At 44.7% G+C, this 13,103-nt stretch overlaps 1 protein-coding gene across 1 annotated transcript in view; it reads left to right on the top strand.

Moving 5' to 3' along the window:
* The first annotated feature begins 381 nt into the window (after positions 1 to 381).
* The window catches only part of TTLL4 (tubulin tyrosine ligase like 4), a 38,583-nt gene continuing 25,861 nt past the window's right edge, over positions 382 to 13,103 (top strand). Inside the window, exon 1 of the mRNA XM_082658417.1 lies at positions 382 to 492. The gene's annotated coding sequence lies outside the window, so the exon portion shown is untranslated. The remainder of the gene's footprint in view (positions 493 to 13,103) is intronic.

Raw genomic sequence — 13,103 nt, 5'->3', positions numbered from 1 at the left:
CAAGAAAATCCTTTAATAAAGCCTGAGCTCTTTGATTTTAGAGGAGCGAATTAAGGCACGGCCGAAGAAAGAGTCCATAGGGGTTAGGTAGAATCAAGGTATAGCGGGGTCCTGGAGCGCCAGAGCTTAGCCTTTAACAGATTTAACCTTGAGACTACATCTCCCAGAATTCCACTCGACGAGTCCCACCCCCCGTTGAAGCGATTGCGTGTGCGCGAGCCCTGTGACCGCCTGCCCTCCCAAACTCCACAATCCCCGAGATTCCGCGCGCCTGCCTCCCTCCCGCTGGGATCGCCCCTTCAGGCCCTCCGTCCGTCCGCTGGGGGCGCGCGCAGTGCGTGGCTGGTGGCAGCGGCGCCGGCGGCTGATAGCGCGGGCCGTGTGGCCGTGCGTGGTTGCTAGGGGCGCCTGAGGCCGCCCGCTCGCCCGGAAGGCCAAGGGAGGAAGCAGCCCGGAGCCGGCGTCCAGCCGGGGCGAAGCTGAGTCCGCTGGGTGAGTGTGGCCGTGGAGCCAGGAAAATGACCCTCCGCCGCCCCGACTCTCCCGCCCCTCCCTCTGTCCGAGTCCTTTCACGCGGCCCCCAGCCCTCTGGCCGCTCCTGTCCCAGCCCTGCTTCCTGCCCGCCACCTCTCCATCCCCTGGGAGGAGAGGGGGCCGCGTCCTCCCACCCTGCCAGGACTTCGCGCCTCTTCGGAACCCTTCTCCCCCCTCCCCCCTCCCCCCTCCGCCCCCTTCCCCGCCACGCCCAGTGAACTTAGTCGCCCCGCCTTTGGGTGCCCCGAACCCTGCAGCATCCTCTCACCCTGGGCCTCCGTGCCTCGTCTTTCCCGCTCCGCTGCAGTTTAAATTCTCCCTGCTTGGGTGTAAGCCCAAGCTCTTCTCAGGCCTCACGGCTGAATTTTACATGGATACCCACTTTTTAACTTCCCCATCTTCACTATCTGTAGAGAAATACTTTCTTAAACTAGAGATTCAAACAGCATCCGAGATGCTGTGGAATTAAATTCTTCATGTATCCATACATCCATTACTTCATTTAATCATTCAACAATTTTTAATAAACATCGACAAATATTTAGTGAGCCAGGGCACTGTGGAAGCCCCGGCGGGGGGGCGGATACAGTGGTGAGCAAGGCAGGCGTGTTTTCACAGAGCTTATAGTCTAGGGGAGATTTTAATCAGGTAAACAGCATTTGCCGTATGTGTGGTGTGCGTTCTGATAGAACATTAGAAGGATATTTAACCCAAATTTACTTGGAAAACTATATTATCCCCATTCCCTGGTCTTCACATTCCCAATCTGGATCTAGGAAATGTTTTAATCCTTCCTTCCTTAGGGAGTTATCCCTGCTCTCTCAGTTACTCCAGATCCCATCTTCCTTAACGTCATTACTTGTTGATTTAGCCAGTCAACGAGTAGCCGGGAGACCCGTTGGGACAGTGTTCTATCCCATCCTTAATTTCTTGCAATAAATACTGAGGCATTTTTTGCATAAAAACCACTCACTTGGTGCCCGTAAAGTTACCAGCTGCTTATTAATTGGGCTGAATGGAGCATTGAAAAATGTATCAAGTGTTTTCTGGGAATAAAGAGGTGAGAGGACATTCCAGATACAAAGTAGCTTTAGTAAAGATACTAAAGTAGCTTTAGTAAAGGCCTGAAAAGAGAACTGGAAACAGTCGGATAGACCTAAGCTGTGTTTGGAGGGAACCAGCCCGGGACAAATAGGAATAGGGAAATTAATAGGGGTTAGATCACAAAGGGCTTTGGATGTTTTGCTGAGGAGTTAGAACTACATCCTCCAGAGCAGTGGTTTTCAAGCAGGATATTCAGGGGCCTGAGACTTCCAAGGGATAGATATGCACATATAGTTTTAGAAGAATCAGTTCCCAGATCCTCAGCTTCCAAATGAACGCTTCTAAAACTGACCTTACAAAAAAGGGGTGGAGAGTGTCATATCTCTCACGCTCTCAAATTTTACTATAGCATATTTTTCTGAGTATAAAAACCTCAGGTTGGCAAACGGAATATTTTGGAAATATTAATTTCAGGGGGGCCTTCTTTGGTGTTTGATTAAGTTACCTCAAAAACCTAGAAGGGCTCCAGCGGCCGGCGCCGGGGGATAGCACGCATGCGTCTTCTGTTTGAATGGGTGGCACCCTTATCCTCGCGGCGGCGGCAGGAGCCGTGGCCGTGCTGCTGGCAGTGCGGCTATGGGTAGTGCTGCGTCCCCGCGCCGCTGTGCTCCGTCGGTCTCTCAGCCTCTTGGTGGTGGCTGGGTCCGGTGGGCATACCACTGAGATCCTGAGGCTGCTCGAGAACTTGTACGATGCCTACTCTCCTAGACATTATATCATTGCTGACACTGATGAAATGAGTGCCCGTAAAATAAATTCTTTTGAAGTAAATCGAGCTGATAGAAACTCCAGTGCTACGTTTTCCGAATACTATATTCACCGCATTCCCAGAAGCCGGGAGGTCCAGCAGTCCTGGCTGTCCACGGTACTCACCACCTTGTACTCTGTGTGGCTCTCCCTTACCCCTGACTCACCGAGTGAAGCCAGATTTGGTAAGAAAACTGAGCCATATGGGAAAAAATTGACTTGCCCAAAGTCTGAGGGCCACTAAGTGGATCCAAACCCGGAAAGCCTGAGACTGCAGCATCTATACTCTAATCATTGTACTATTCTACCCTTCTGTTCGGGACATAACTATTGAATTCATGAATAAATTTCCTAATAGGGTCATACAGATGAGATCACCTAGAAAAAACAAACAAACAAACAAACCCTAGAAGTCTTCCTGTCTTCCCCTGTGTAATACACACTGCTGTTAGAGTGAAGCTTGTTCCTTGTTGGGATATTCTGAATTCAGAAGAACACAACAGTTGGAGACTTCCCTGGTGGTCCAGTGGTTAAGACTCCACCCTCCCAATGCAGGGGGCCCAAGTTCGATCCCTGGTCAGGGAACTAGATCCTGTATGCTGCAACTAAAAGATCCTGCATGCAGCGATGAAGACCCGGTGCAGTGAAATGAATAAATAAATATTAAAAAAAAAAAAAGAACACAACAGTTAAATGTGTCTAAAATGTTTTTTGGGACCACAGATTTTTCAACCTGTATTGGATAGAAGTTGCATAAATTTTTTTAAGAGAGATTTCTTTTAGTTTAGATGTGTTAATCAAATAGTTAAAACTCATTTTATTAAATCGTCATGAAATGTTTATTTCAGTTACAGTTAATCCTTACCTTAGTTCTTTCTATAAAATATTTAGTATTTTCTACCTCCTCTTAACAAAAGGATAAACTTGTTTAAACTTGTGATGAAAAATTTTAGAGTTCAACTTTAAGATGTGCAAGGAATACATGGGTTTAATTTTTTTTTTTTTTTTTTTTTGGCTCTACCGCATGGCTTGCAGGATCTCAGTTCCCCAACCAGGGATTGAACCTGGGCCATGGCAGTGAAAGTCTGGAATCCTAACCACTAGGCCACCAGGAACTCCCCACGGAATACATGGTTTTAAAAATTCCTAGGGGAATACATGAGTAAAATCATCGGAAGAGTATATTGCAGGAAGACCATGGAAAGGTAATTAGCAGGAAGGTAACATCAGATTTGTGCTTGAGATTACTACTGTAGTGTCAGTGTGCAGTTTGAATAAGTAAGATTTTAGACTGAAGGCAGGGGGCCAATGAGAAAACTAGAGACCAGACTAGAGAGGATGAGGGCTTTATAGTGGTTGCAGTGAGAGAGAGGGTTTAGAGAGAGATTAACAGTGGTAGAGTGGACAAAACCTGGTGGCAAAGTAGATGTAGGGAGTGGGACAAAGAGCAGTCTGGAATGATCCTTGTTTTCTGACTTCAGTGATTAAGTGGGTGGTGATGCAGGAGGAACTATTAGGAGGAGGGCTTTGAGGAGAAAGATAAAGGAGTTTGGGCATGCTGAATTGAGGTTCCTGCAGCACATCAAGGAAGAAAGCCCTGGGAGGTTGTTCTGACATGTCTGAGTGATGAAAGAAAGTTGAGAATGTAGGAGATGGTTGAGGCCATGGGATAAAAGAGGTTGCTTTGCTTTGGGAGAGTTTGTGTTAATAGTTGCAACTGCCATTTATTGAGTGCTTACTATGTGCCAGGCCGAGTGAGAAGACTGAGCACAGAGGAGCACCAACTTTGAGAGAGTAGGTAGGGGAAAAGGGACGGAAGAAGGGAGACAGAATATTTATAACCAAATCCAAAAATGAATATGTAAATGAAAAATCCCTTGCTGAAAAACTATTTTTTTCTCTGTTTTCTACTATTTTTATTTATTTTAAAATTTTATTCTATTTATTTATTTTTTATACTGCAGGTTCTCAGTAGTTATCCATTTTGTACATATTAGTATATATATGTCAATCCCAATCTCCCAGTTCATCCCACCACCACCGCCCCACTCCCATACCCTGCTTTTCCCCCCTTGGTGTCCACTTTTGTTCTCTACATCTGTGTTTCTGTTTCTCCCTTGCAGACTGGTTCGTCTGTACCATTTTTCCAGATTGCACATATATGCGTTAATATACGATATTTGTTTTTCTCTTTCTGACTTACTTCACTCTGTATGACAGCCTCTAGGTCCATCCACGTTTCTACAAATGACCCAATTTCATTCCTTTTCATGGCTGAGTAATATTCCATCGCATATATGTACCACATCTTCTTTATCCATTCATCTGTCGATGGGCATTTAGGTTGCTTCCATGACCTGGATATTGTAAATAATGTTGCAGTGAACATTGGGGTGCATGTGTCTTTTTGAATTATTGTTTTCTCTGGGTATATGCCCAGTGGTGGGATTGCTGGGTCGTATGGTAATTCTATTTTTAGTTTTTTAAGGAACTTCCATACTGTTCTCCATAGTGGCTGTATCAATTTACATTCCCACCAACAGTGCAAGAGGGTTCCCTTTTCTCCACACCCTCTCCAGCATTTATTGTTTGTAGATTTTCTGATGGTGCCTATTCTAACTGGTGTGAGGTGATACCTCACTGTAGTTTTGATTTGCATTTCTCTAATAATTAGGGATGTTGAGCATCTTTTCATGTGTTTGTTGGCCATCTGTATGTCTTCTTTGGCGAAATGTCTATTTAGATCTTCTGCCCATTTTTGGATTGGGTTGTTTGTTTTCTTGAGATTGAGCTGCATGAGCTGCTTGTAAATTTTGGAGATTAATCCTTTGTCAGTTGCTTCATTTGCAAATATTTTCTCCCATTCTGAGAGTTGTCTTTTCATCTTGTTTATCGTTTCCTTTGCTGTGCAAAATCTTTTGAGTTTCATTAGTTCCCATTTGTTTATTTTTGTTTTTATTTCCATTACTCTAGGAGGTGGATCAAAAAAGATCTTGCTGTGATTTATGTCAAAGAGTGTTCTTCTGATGTTTTCCTCTAAGAGTTTTATAATGTCTAGTCTTACATTTAGCTCTTTAATCCATTTTGAGTTTATTTTTGTGTGTGGTGTTACGGAGTGTTCTAATTTCTTTCTTTTACATGTAGTTGTCCAGTTTTCCCAGCACCATTTATTGAAGAGACTGTTTTTTCTCCATTGTATATCCTTGCCTCCTTTGTCATAGATTAGTTGACCATAGGCGCGTGGGTTTACCTCTGGGCTTTCTATCCTGTTCTGTTGACCTATATTTCTTTTTTTTGTGCCAGTACCATATTGTCTTGATTACTGTAGCTTTGCAGTATAATCTGAAGTCAAGGAGTTTGATGCCTCTAGCTCCATTTTTAAAAATTTAATTAATTAATTAATTTTTGGCTGTGTTGGGTCTTCGTTTCTGTGTGAGGGCTTTCTTTAGTTGTGGCAAGTGGGGGCCACTCTTCATCGTGGTGCGTGGGCCTCTCACTATCGCAGCCTCTCTTGTTGCGGAGTACAGGCTCCAGACGCGCAAGCTCAGTAGTTGTGGCTCACAGGCCTAGTTGCTCCGCAGCATGTGGGATCCTCCCAGCCCAGGGCTCGAACCTGTGTCCCGTGCACTAGCAGGCAGATTCTCAACCACTGCGCTACCAGGGAAACCCCCTAGCTCCGTTTTTTTCCCTCAAGATAGCTTTGGCTATTTGGGGTCATTTGTGTCTCCATACAAATTTAAGATTTTTTGTTATAGTTCTGCAAAAAATGCTGTTGGTAATTTGATAGGGATTGCATTGAATCTGTAGATTGCTTTGGGAAGTACAGTCATTTTCACAATATTGATTCTTCTAATCCAAGAACATAGTATTCTCTCCATCTGTTTGTGTCATCTTTGATTTCTTTCATCAGTGTCTTATAGTTTTCTGCGTACAGGTCTTTTATGTCCTTAGGTAGGTTTATTCCTAGGTTTTTGTTCTTTTTGTTGCAATGGTGAATGGGATTGTTTCTTTAATTTCTCTTTCTGATCTTTTGTTGTTAGTATATAGGAATGCAAGAGATTTCTGTGCGTTAATTTTGTATCCTGCAACTTTACCAAATTCATTGATTAGCTCTAGTAGTTTTCTAGTGGCATCTTTAGGATTATCTATGTATAGTATGTCATCTACAAACAGTGGCAGTTTTACTTCTTTTCCAATTTCTATTTCTTTTATTTCTTTTTCCTCTCTGATTGCCAAGGCTAGGACTTGCAAAACTATGTTGAATAATAGTGGTGAGAGTGGACATCCTTGTCTTGTTCCTGATCTTAGAGGAAATGCTTTCAGTTTTTCACCATTGAGAATGATGTTTGCTGTGGGTTTGTCATATATGGCCTTTATTATGTTGAGATAGGTTCCCTCTGTGCCCACTTTCTGGAGAGTTTTTATCATAAATGGGTGTTGAATTTTGTCAAAAGCTTTTTCTGCATCTATTGAGCTGATCATATGGTTTTTCTTCTTCAATTTGTTTATATGCTGTATCCCATTGATTGATTTGCGTATATTGAAGAATCCTTGCATCCCTGGGATAAATCCCATTTGATCATGGTGTATGATCCTTTTAATGTGTTGTTGGATTCTGTTTGCTAGTATTTTGTTGAGGATTTTTGTATCTACTTTCATCAGTGATATTGGTCTGTAGTTTTCTCTTTTTGTGACATCTTTGTCTGGTTTTGGTATCAGGATGATGGTGGCCTCGTAGAATGAGTTTGGGAGTTATCCTCCCTCTGCTATATTTTGGAAGAGTTTGAGGACAGGTGTTAGCTCTTCTCTAAGTGTTTGATAGCATTCGCCTGTGAAGCCATCTGGTCCTGGGCTTTTGTTGGTTGGGAATTTTTTTTTTTTTTTTTGTGGTACGTGGGCCTCTCACTGTTGTGGCCTCTCCCGTTGCGGAGCACACGCTCTGGATGCACAGGCTCAGTGGCCATGGCTCACGGGCTCAGCCGCTCCGTGGCATGCGGGATCTTCCCGGACCGGGGCACGAACCCGTGTCCTCTGCATCAGCAGGTGGACTCCCAACCACTGTGCCACCAGGGAAGGCCCTGTTGGAAAATTTTTAATCACAGTTTCAATTTCAGTGCTTGTGATTGGTCTGTTTATATTTTCTATTTCTTCCTGGTTCAGTCTTGGAAGATTGTGCTTTTCTAAGAACTTGTCCATTTCTTCCACGTTGTCCATTTTATTTGCATAGAGTTGCTTGTAGTAATCTCTCATGATTCTTTGTGTTTCTGCACTCAGTCGTTACTTCTCCTTTTTCATTTCTAATTCTGTTGATTTGAGTCTTCTCCCTTTTTTTCCTCAATGACTCCGGCTAATGGATTATCAATTTTGTTTATTTTCTCAAAGAAGCAGCTTTTAGTTTTATTGATTTTGGCTATTGTTTCCTTCATTTCTTTTTCATTTATTTCTGATCTGATCTTTATGATTTCTTTCCTTCTGCTAACTTTGAGGGTTTTTTTTTTTTCTTTCTCTAATTGCTTTAGGTGTACGGTTAGGTTGTTTATTTGAGATGTTTCTTGTTTCTTTAGGTAGGATTGTATTGCTATAAAATTCCCTTTTAGAATTGCTTTTGCTGCATCCCATAGGTTTTGGGTCATCATGTTTTCATTGTCATTTGTTCCTAGGTTTTTTTTGATTTCCTCTTTGGTATTTTCAGTGATCTCTTGGTTATTTAGTAGTGTATTGCTTAACTTCCACGTGTTTGTATTTTTTACAGATATTTCCCTGTAATTGTTATCTAGTCTCATAGTGTTGTGGTTGGAAAAGATACTTGATACGATTTCAGTTTTCTTAAATTTACCAAGGCTTGATTTGTGACCCAAGATATGATCTATCTTGGAGAATGTTCCATGAGCACTTGAGAAGAAAGTGTATTCTGTTGGTTTTGGATGCAATGTCATATAAATATCAATTAAGTCCATTTTGTTTATTGTGTCATTTAAAGCTTGTGTTTCCTTATTTATTTTCATTTTGGATGATCTGTCCATTGGTGAAAGTGGGGTGTTAAAGTCCCCACTTGTGTTACTGTCAATTTCCCCTTTTATGGCTGTTAGCATTTGCCTTATGTTTTGAGGTGCTCCATAAATATTTACAATAGTTATGTCTTCTTCTTTGATTGATCCTTTGATCATTATGTAGTGTCCTTCTTTGTCTCTTGTAGTAGTCTTTATTTTAAAGTCTATTTTGTCTGATATGAGAATTGCTACTCCAGCTTTCTTTTGATTTCCATTTGCATGGAGTATCTTTTTCCATCCCCTGACTTTCAGTCTGTATGTGTCCCTAGGCCTGAAGTGGGTCTCTTGTAGACAGCATATATACGGGTCTTGTTTTTGTATCCATTCAGCCAGTCTGTGTCTTTTGGTTGGAGCATTTAATCCATTTACATTTAAGGTATTTATCAATATGTATGCTCCTAATACCATTTTCTTAATTGTTTTGTGTTTGTTATCATAGGTCTTTTCCTTCTCTTGTGTTTCCTGCCTAGAGAAGTTCCTTTAGCATTTGTTGTAAAGGTGGTTTGGTGGTGCTGGATTCTCTTAACTTTTGTTTGTCTGTAAAGGTTTTAATTTCTCCATGGAATCTTAATGAGCTCCTTGCTGGGTAGAGTAATCTTGTTTGTAGTTTTTTCCCCTTCATCACTTTAAATATGTCCTGCTACTCCCTTCTAGCTTGCAGAGTTTCTGCTGAAAGATCAGCTGTTAACCTTATGGGTATTCCCTTGTATGTTATTTGTTGCTTTTCCCTTGCTGCTTTTAATATCTTTTCTTTGTTTTAATTTTTGATAGTTTGATTAATATGTGTCTTGGCGTGTTTCTCCTTGGATTTATCCTGTGTGGGACTCTCTGCACTTCCTGGACTTGATTGAATATTTCCTTTCCCATGTTAGGGAAGTTTTCAACTATAATCTCTTCAGATATTTTCTCAGAGCCTTTTTTTTTCTCTTCTTCTTCTGGTACCCCCATAATTTGAATGTTGGTGCATTTAATGTTGGCCCAGAGGTCTCTGAGGCTGTCCTCAATTCTTTTCATTCTTTTTTCTTTATTCTGCTCTGTGGTAGTTATTTCCACTTTTTATCTCCAGGTCACTTATCTGTTCTTCTGTCACTAATCTGCCTCAGTTATTCTGCTATTGATTGCTTCTAGAGAATTTTTAATTTCATTTATTGTGTTGTTCATCAGTTTGTTTGCTCTGTAGTTCTGCTAGGCTCTTGTTAAATGTTTCTTGTATTTTCTCCATTCTGTTTTCAAGATTTTGGATCATTTTTACTATCATTACTCTGAATTCTTTTTCAGGTAGACTGCCTATTTCCTCTTCATTTGTTTGGTCTGGTGGGTTTTTTGTTTGTTTGTTTTGTTTTGTTTCTTTTTGCGGTACACTGGCCTCTCACTGTTGTGGCCTCTCCCGTTGCGGAGCACAGGCTCCGGACGTGCAGGCTCAGCGGCCATGGCTCATGGGCCTAGCCACTCCGCGGCATGTGGGATCTTCCCAGACCGGGGCACGAACCTGTGTCTCCTGCAGCGGCAGGCAGACTCTCAACCACTGCACCACCAGCGAAGGCCGGTCTGGTGGGTTTTTACCTTGCTCCTTCATCTGCTGCATATTTCTCTGTCTTCTCTTGCTGAATACACTGTGTTTGGGGTCTCCTTTTTGCAGGCTGCAGGTTTGTAGTTCCCATTGTTTTTGGTGTCTGCCCCCAGTGGGTAGGGTTAGTTTAGCGGCTTGTGTAGGCTTCCTGGTGGAGGGGACTGGTGCCTGTGTTCTGGTGGGTGGGGCTGGATCTTGTCTTTCTGGTGGGTGGGGCTGCATCCAGTGCTGTGTTTCGGTGTGTCTGTGAACTTAGTATGATTTTAGGCAGCCTCTGCTAATGGGTGGGGTTGTGTTCCTGTGTTGCTAGTTGTTTGGCCTGGAGCATCCAGCACTGGAGCTTGCTGGCCATTGGGTGGAGCTGGGTCTTAGTGTTGAGACAGAGGTCTCTGGGAGAGCTCTCGCTGATTGATATTACATGCGGCTGGGAGGTCTCTGGTGGTCCAATGTCCTGAACTCGGCTCTCCCACCTCAGAGGCTCAGGCCTGACATCAGGCCAGAGCACCAAGACCCTGTCAGCCACACGGCTCGGGAAGAAAAAAAAGAAAGAAAGAAAAATAAATATAAATAAAAATAAAATAAAAATATTTTTAAAATTATTACAATACGGCTTCCCTGGTGGCGCAGTGGTTGAGAGTCTGCCTGCTGATGCAGGGGACATGGGTTCGTGCCCCGGTCTGGGAAGATCCCACATGCCGCTGAGCGGCTGGGTCCGTGAGCCATGGCCGCTGAGCCTGCGCATCCGGAGCCTGTGCTCCACAACGGGAGAGGCCACAACGAGAGGCCCGCGTACCGCAAAAAGAAAAAAAAAAATTATTACAATAAAAACGTAATTTAAAAAAAAAGAGAGAGCAACCAAACCAATAAACAAATCCACTAGTGATACAAGTGCTAAAAACTATACTAAGGTAGACATAAAAATCAGAAACAAGTTGGTGGCAGACGGCAAACCGCAAGTCTCCAGTTGCTCCCAAAGTCCACTGCCTCAATTTTGGGTTGATTCGTTGTCTATTCAGGTATTCCACAGATCCAGGGCACCTCAAGTTGATTGTGAGGATTTAATCCACTGCTCCTGAGGGTGCTGGGAGAAATTTCCCTTTCTCATCTTTGTTTGCACAGCTCCTGGGGTTCAGCTTTGGATTTGGCCCCGCCTCTGTATGTAGGTCTCCCTCAGGCTTCTGCTCCCACCCAGACAGCACGGAGTTAAAGCAGCGACTGATTAGGGGCCTCTGGCTCACTCACGCTGGGGGGAGGGAGGGGTACGGTAGTTATAATTGGAATGCCGGGTGAGCCTGCAGCGGCAGAGGCCAGCATGATGTTGCAGGGGCCTGATGTGCCGTGTGTTCTCCTGGGAAGTTGTCCCTGGATCACGGGACCCTGGCAGTGGCGGGCTGCACAGGCTCCTGGGGGGTTGGGGGTGTGTGTGGATAGTGACGTGTGCTTGCACACAGGATTCTTGGTGGCTGCAGCAGCAGCATTAGCGTTTCATGCCCATCTCTGGTGTCCGAGCTGATGGTCGCGGCTTGTACCCTTCTCTTGAGCTTGTTTAGGCGGTGCTCTGCCTTCTGTGGGCAGACAGGGAAGGAATCCCCTCTCCTTGTGCACCCTGAAACAGTGGTCTCTTGCCTCTTAGACAGGTCCAGACTTTTTCCCGGACTCCCTCCCGGCTAGCCATGGCGCACTAACCCCCTGCAGGCTGTGTTCACGCAGCCAACCCCAGTCCTCTCCCTGGGGTCTGACCTCCGAAGCCCGAGCCTCAGCTCCCAGGCCTTACCCGCCCCGGCGGGTGAGCAGACAAGCATCTTGGGCTGGTGAGTGCTGGTCGGCACCAGTCCTCTGTGTGGGAATCTCTCCACTTTGCCCTGTGCACCCCTGTTGCTGCGCTCTCCTCCGTGGCTCCAAAGCTTCCCCCTCCGCCACCCGCAGTCTCCGCCCGCAAAGGGGCTTCCTAGTGTGTGGAAACCTTTCCTCCTTCACAGCTCTCTCCCAGAGGTGCAGGTCCCACCCCTATTCTTTGTCTCTGTTTTTTCTTTTGCCCTACCCAGGTACATGGGGATTTTCTTGCCTTTTGGGAAGTCTGAGGTCTTCTGCCAGCGTTCAGTAGGTGTTCTGTAGGAGTTGTTCCTCATGTAGATGTATTTTTCATGTATTTGTAGGGATGAAGGTGATCTCCACATCTCACTCCTCCGCCATCTTGAAGGTCCCTCCTAGGTGTTTGTTCTTTAGTTCTTCTAGGTCTTTGTTAAACATTTCTTGCATCTTCTCTATCTTAGCCTCCATTCTTTTTCCGAGGTCCTGGATCATCTTCACTATCATTATTCTGAATTCTTTTTCTGGAAGGTTGCCTATCTCAGCTTCATTTAGTTGTTTTTCTGGAGTTTTATCTTGTTCCTTCATCTGGTACATAGTCCTCTGCCTTTTCATTTTGTCTGTCTTTCTGTGAATGTGGTTTTCGTTCCACAGGCTGCAGGATTGTTGTTCTTCCTGCTTCTGCTGTCTGCCCTCTGGTGGATGAAGCTATCTAAGAGGAGGGACTGGTGGTGGGTAGAGCTGACTGTTGCTCTGGTGGGCAGAGCTCAGTAAAACTTTAATCCGCTTCTGTACTGATGGGTGGGGCTGAGTTCCCTCCCTGTTGGTTGTTTGGCCTGAGGCGACCCAGCACTGGAGCCTACAGGCTCTTTGGTGGGGCTAATGGTGGACTCCAGGAGGGCTCACGCCAAGGAGTCCTTCCCAGAACTTCTGCTGCCAGTGTCCTTGTCCCCATGGTGAACCACAGCCACCCCTGGCCTCTGCAGAAGACCCTCCAGCACTAGCAGGTAGGTCTGGTTCAGTCTCCTATGGGGTCACTGCTCCTTTCCCCTGGGTCCTGATGCACACACTACTTTGTGTGTGCCCTCCAAGAGTGGAGTCTCTGTTTCCCCAAGTCCTGTCAAAGTCCTGCAATCAAATCCCGCTAGCCTTCAAAGTCTGATTCTCTGGGAATTCCGCCTCCCGTTGCCGGACCTCCAGGTTGGGAAGACTGACGTGGGGCTCAGAACCTTCACTCCAGTGGGTAGACTTCTGTGGTATAAGTGTTCTCCAGTTTGGGAGTCACCCAC

This window comes from Grampus griseus (assembly GCF_964374135.1).
Source record: "Grampus griseus genome assembly, chromosome: 7".
Taxonomy (NCBI): Eukaryota; Metazoa; Chordata; class Mammalia; order Artiodactyla; family Delphinidae; genus Grampus; species Grampus griseus.
This window is presented reverse-complemented; position numbering and strand designations above follow the sequence as displayed.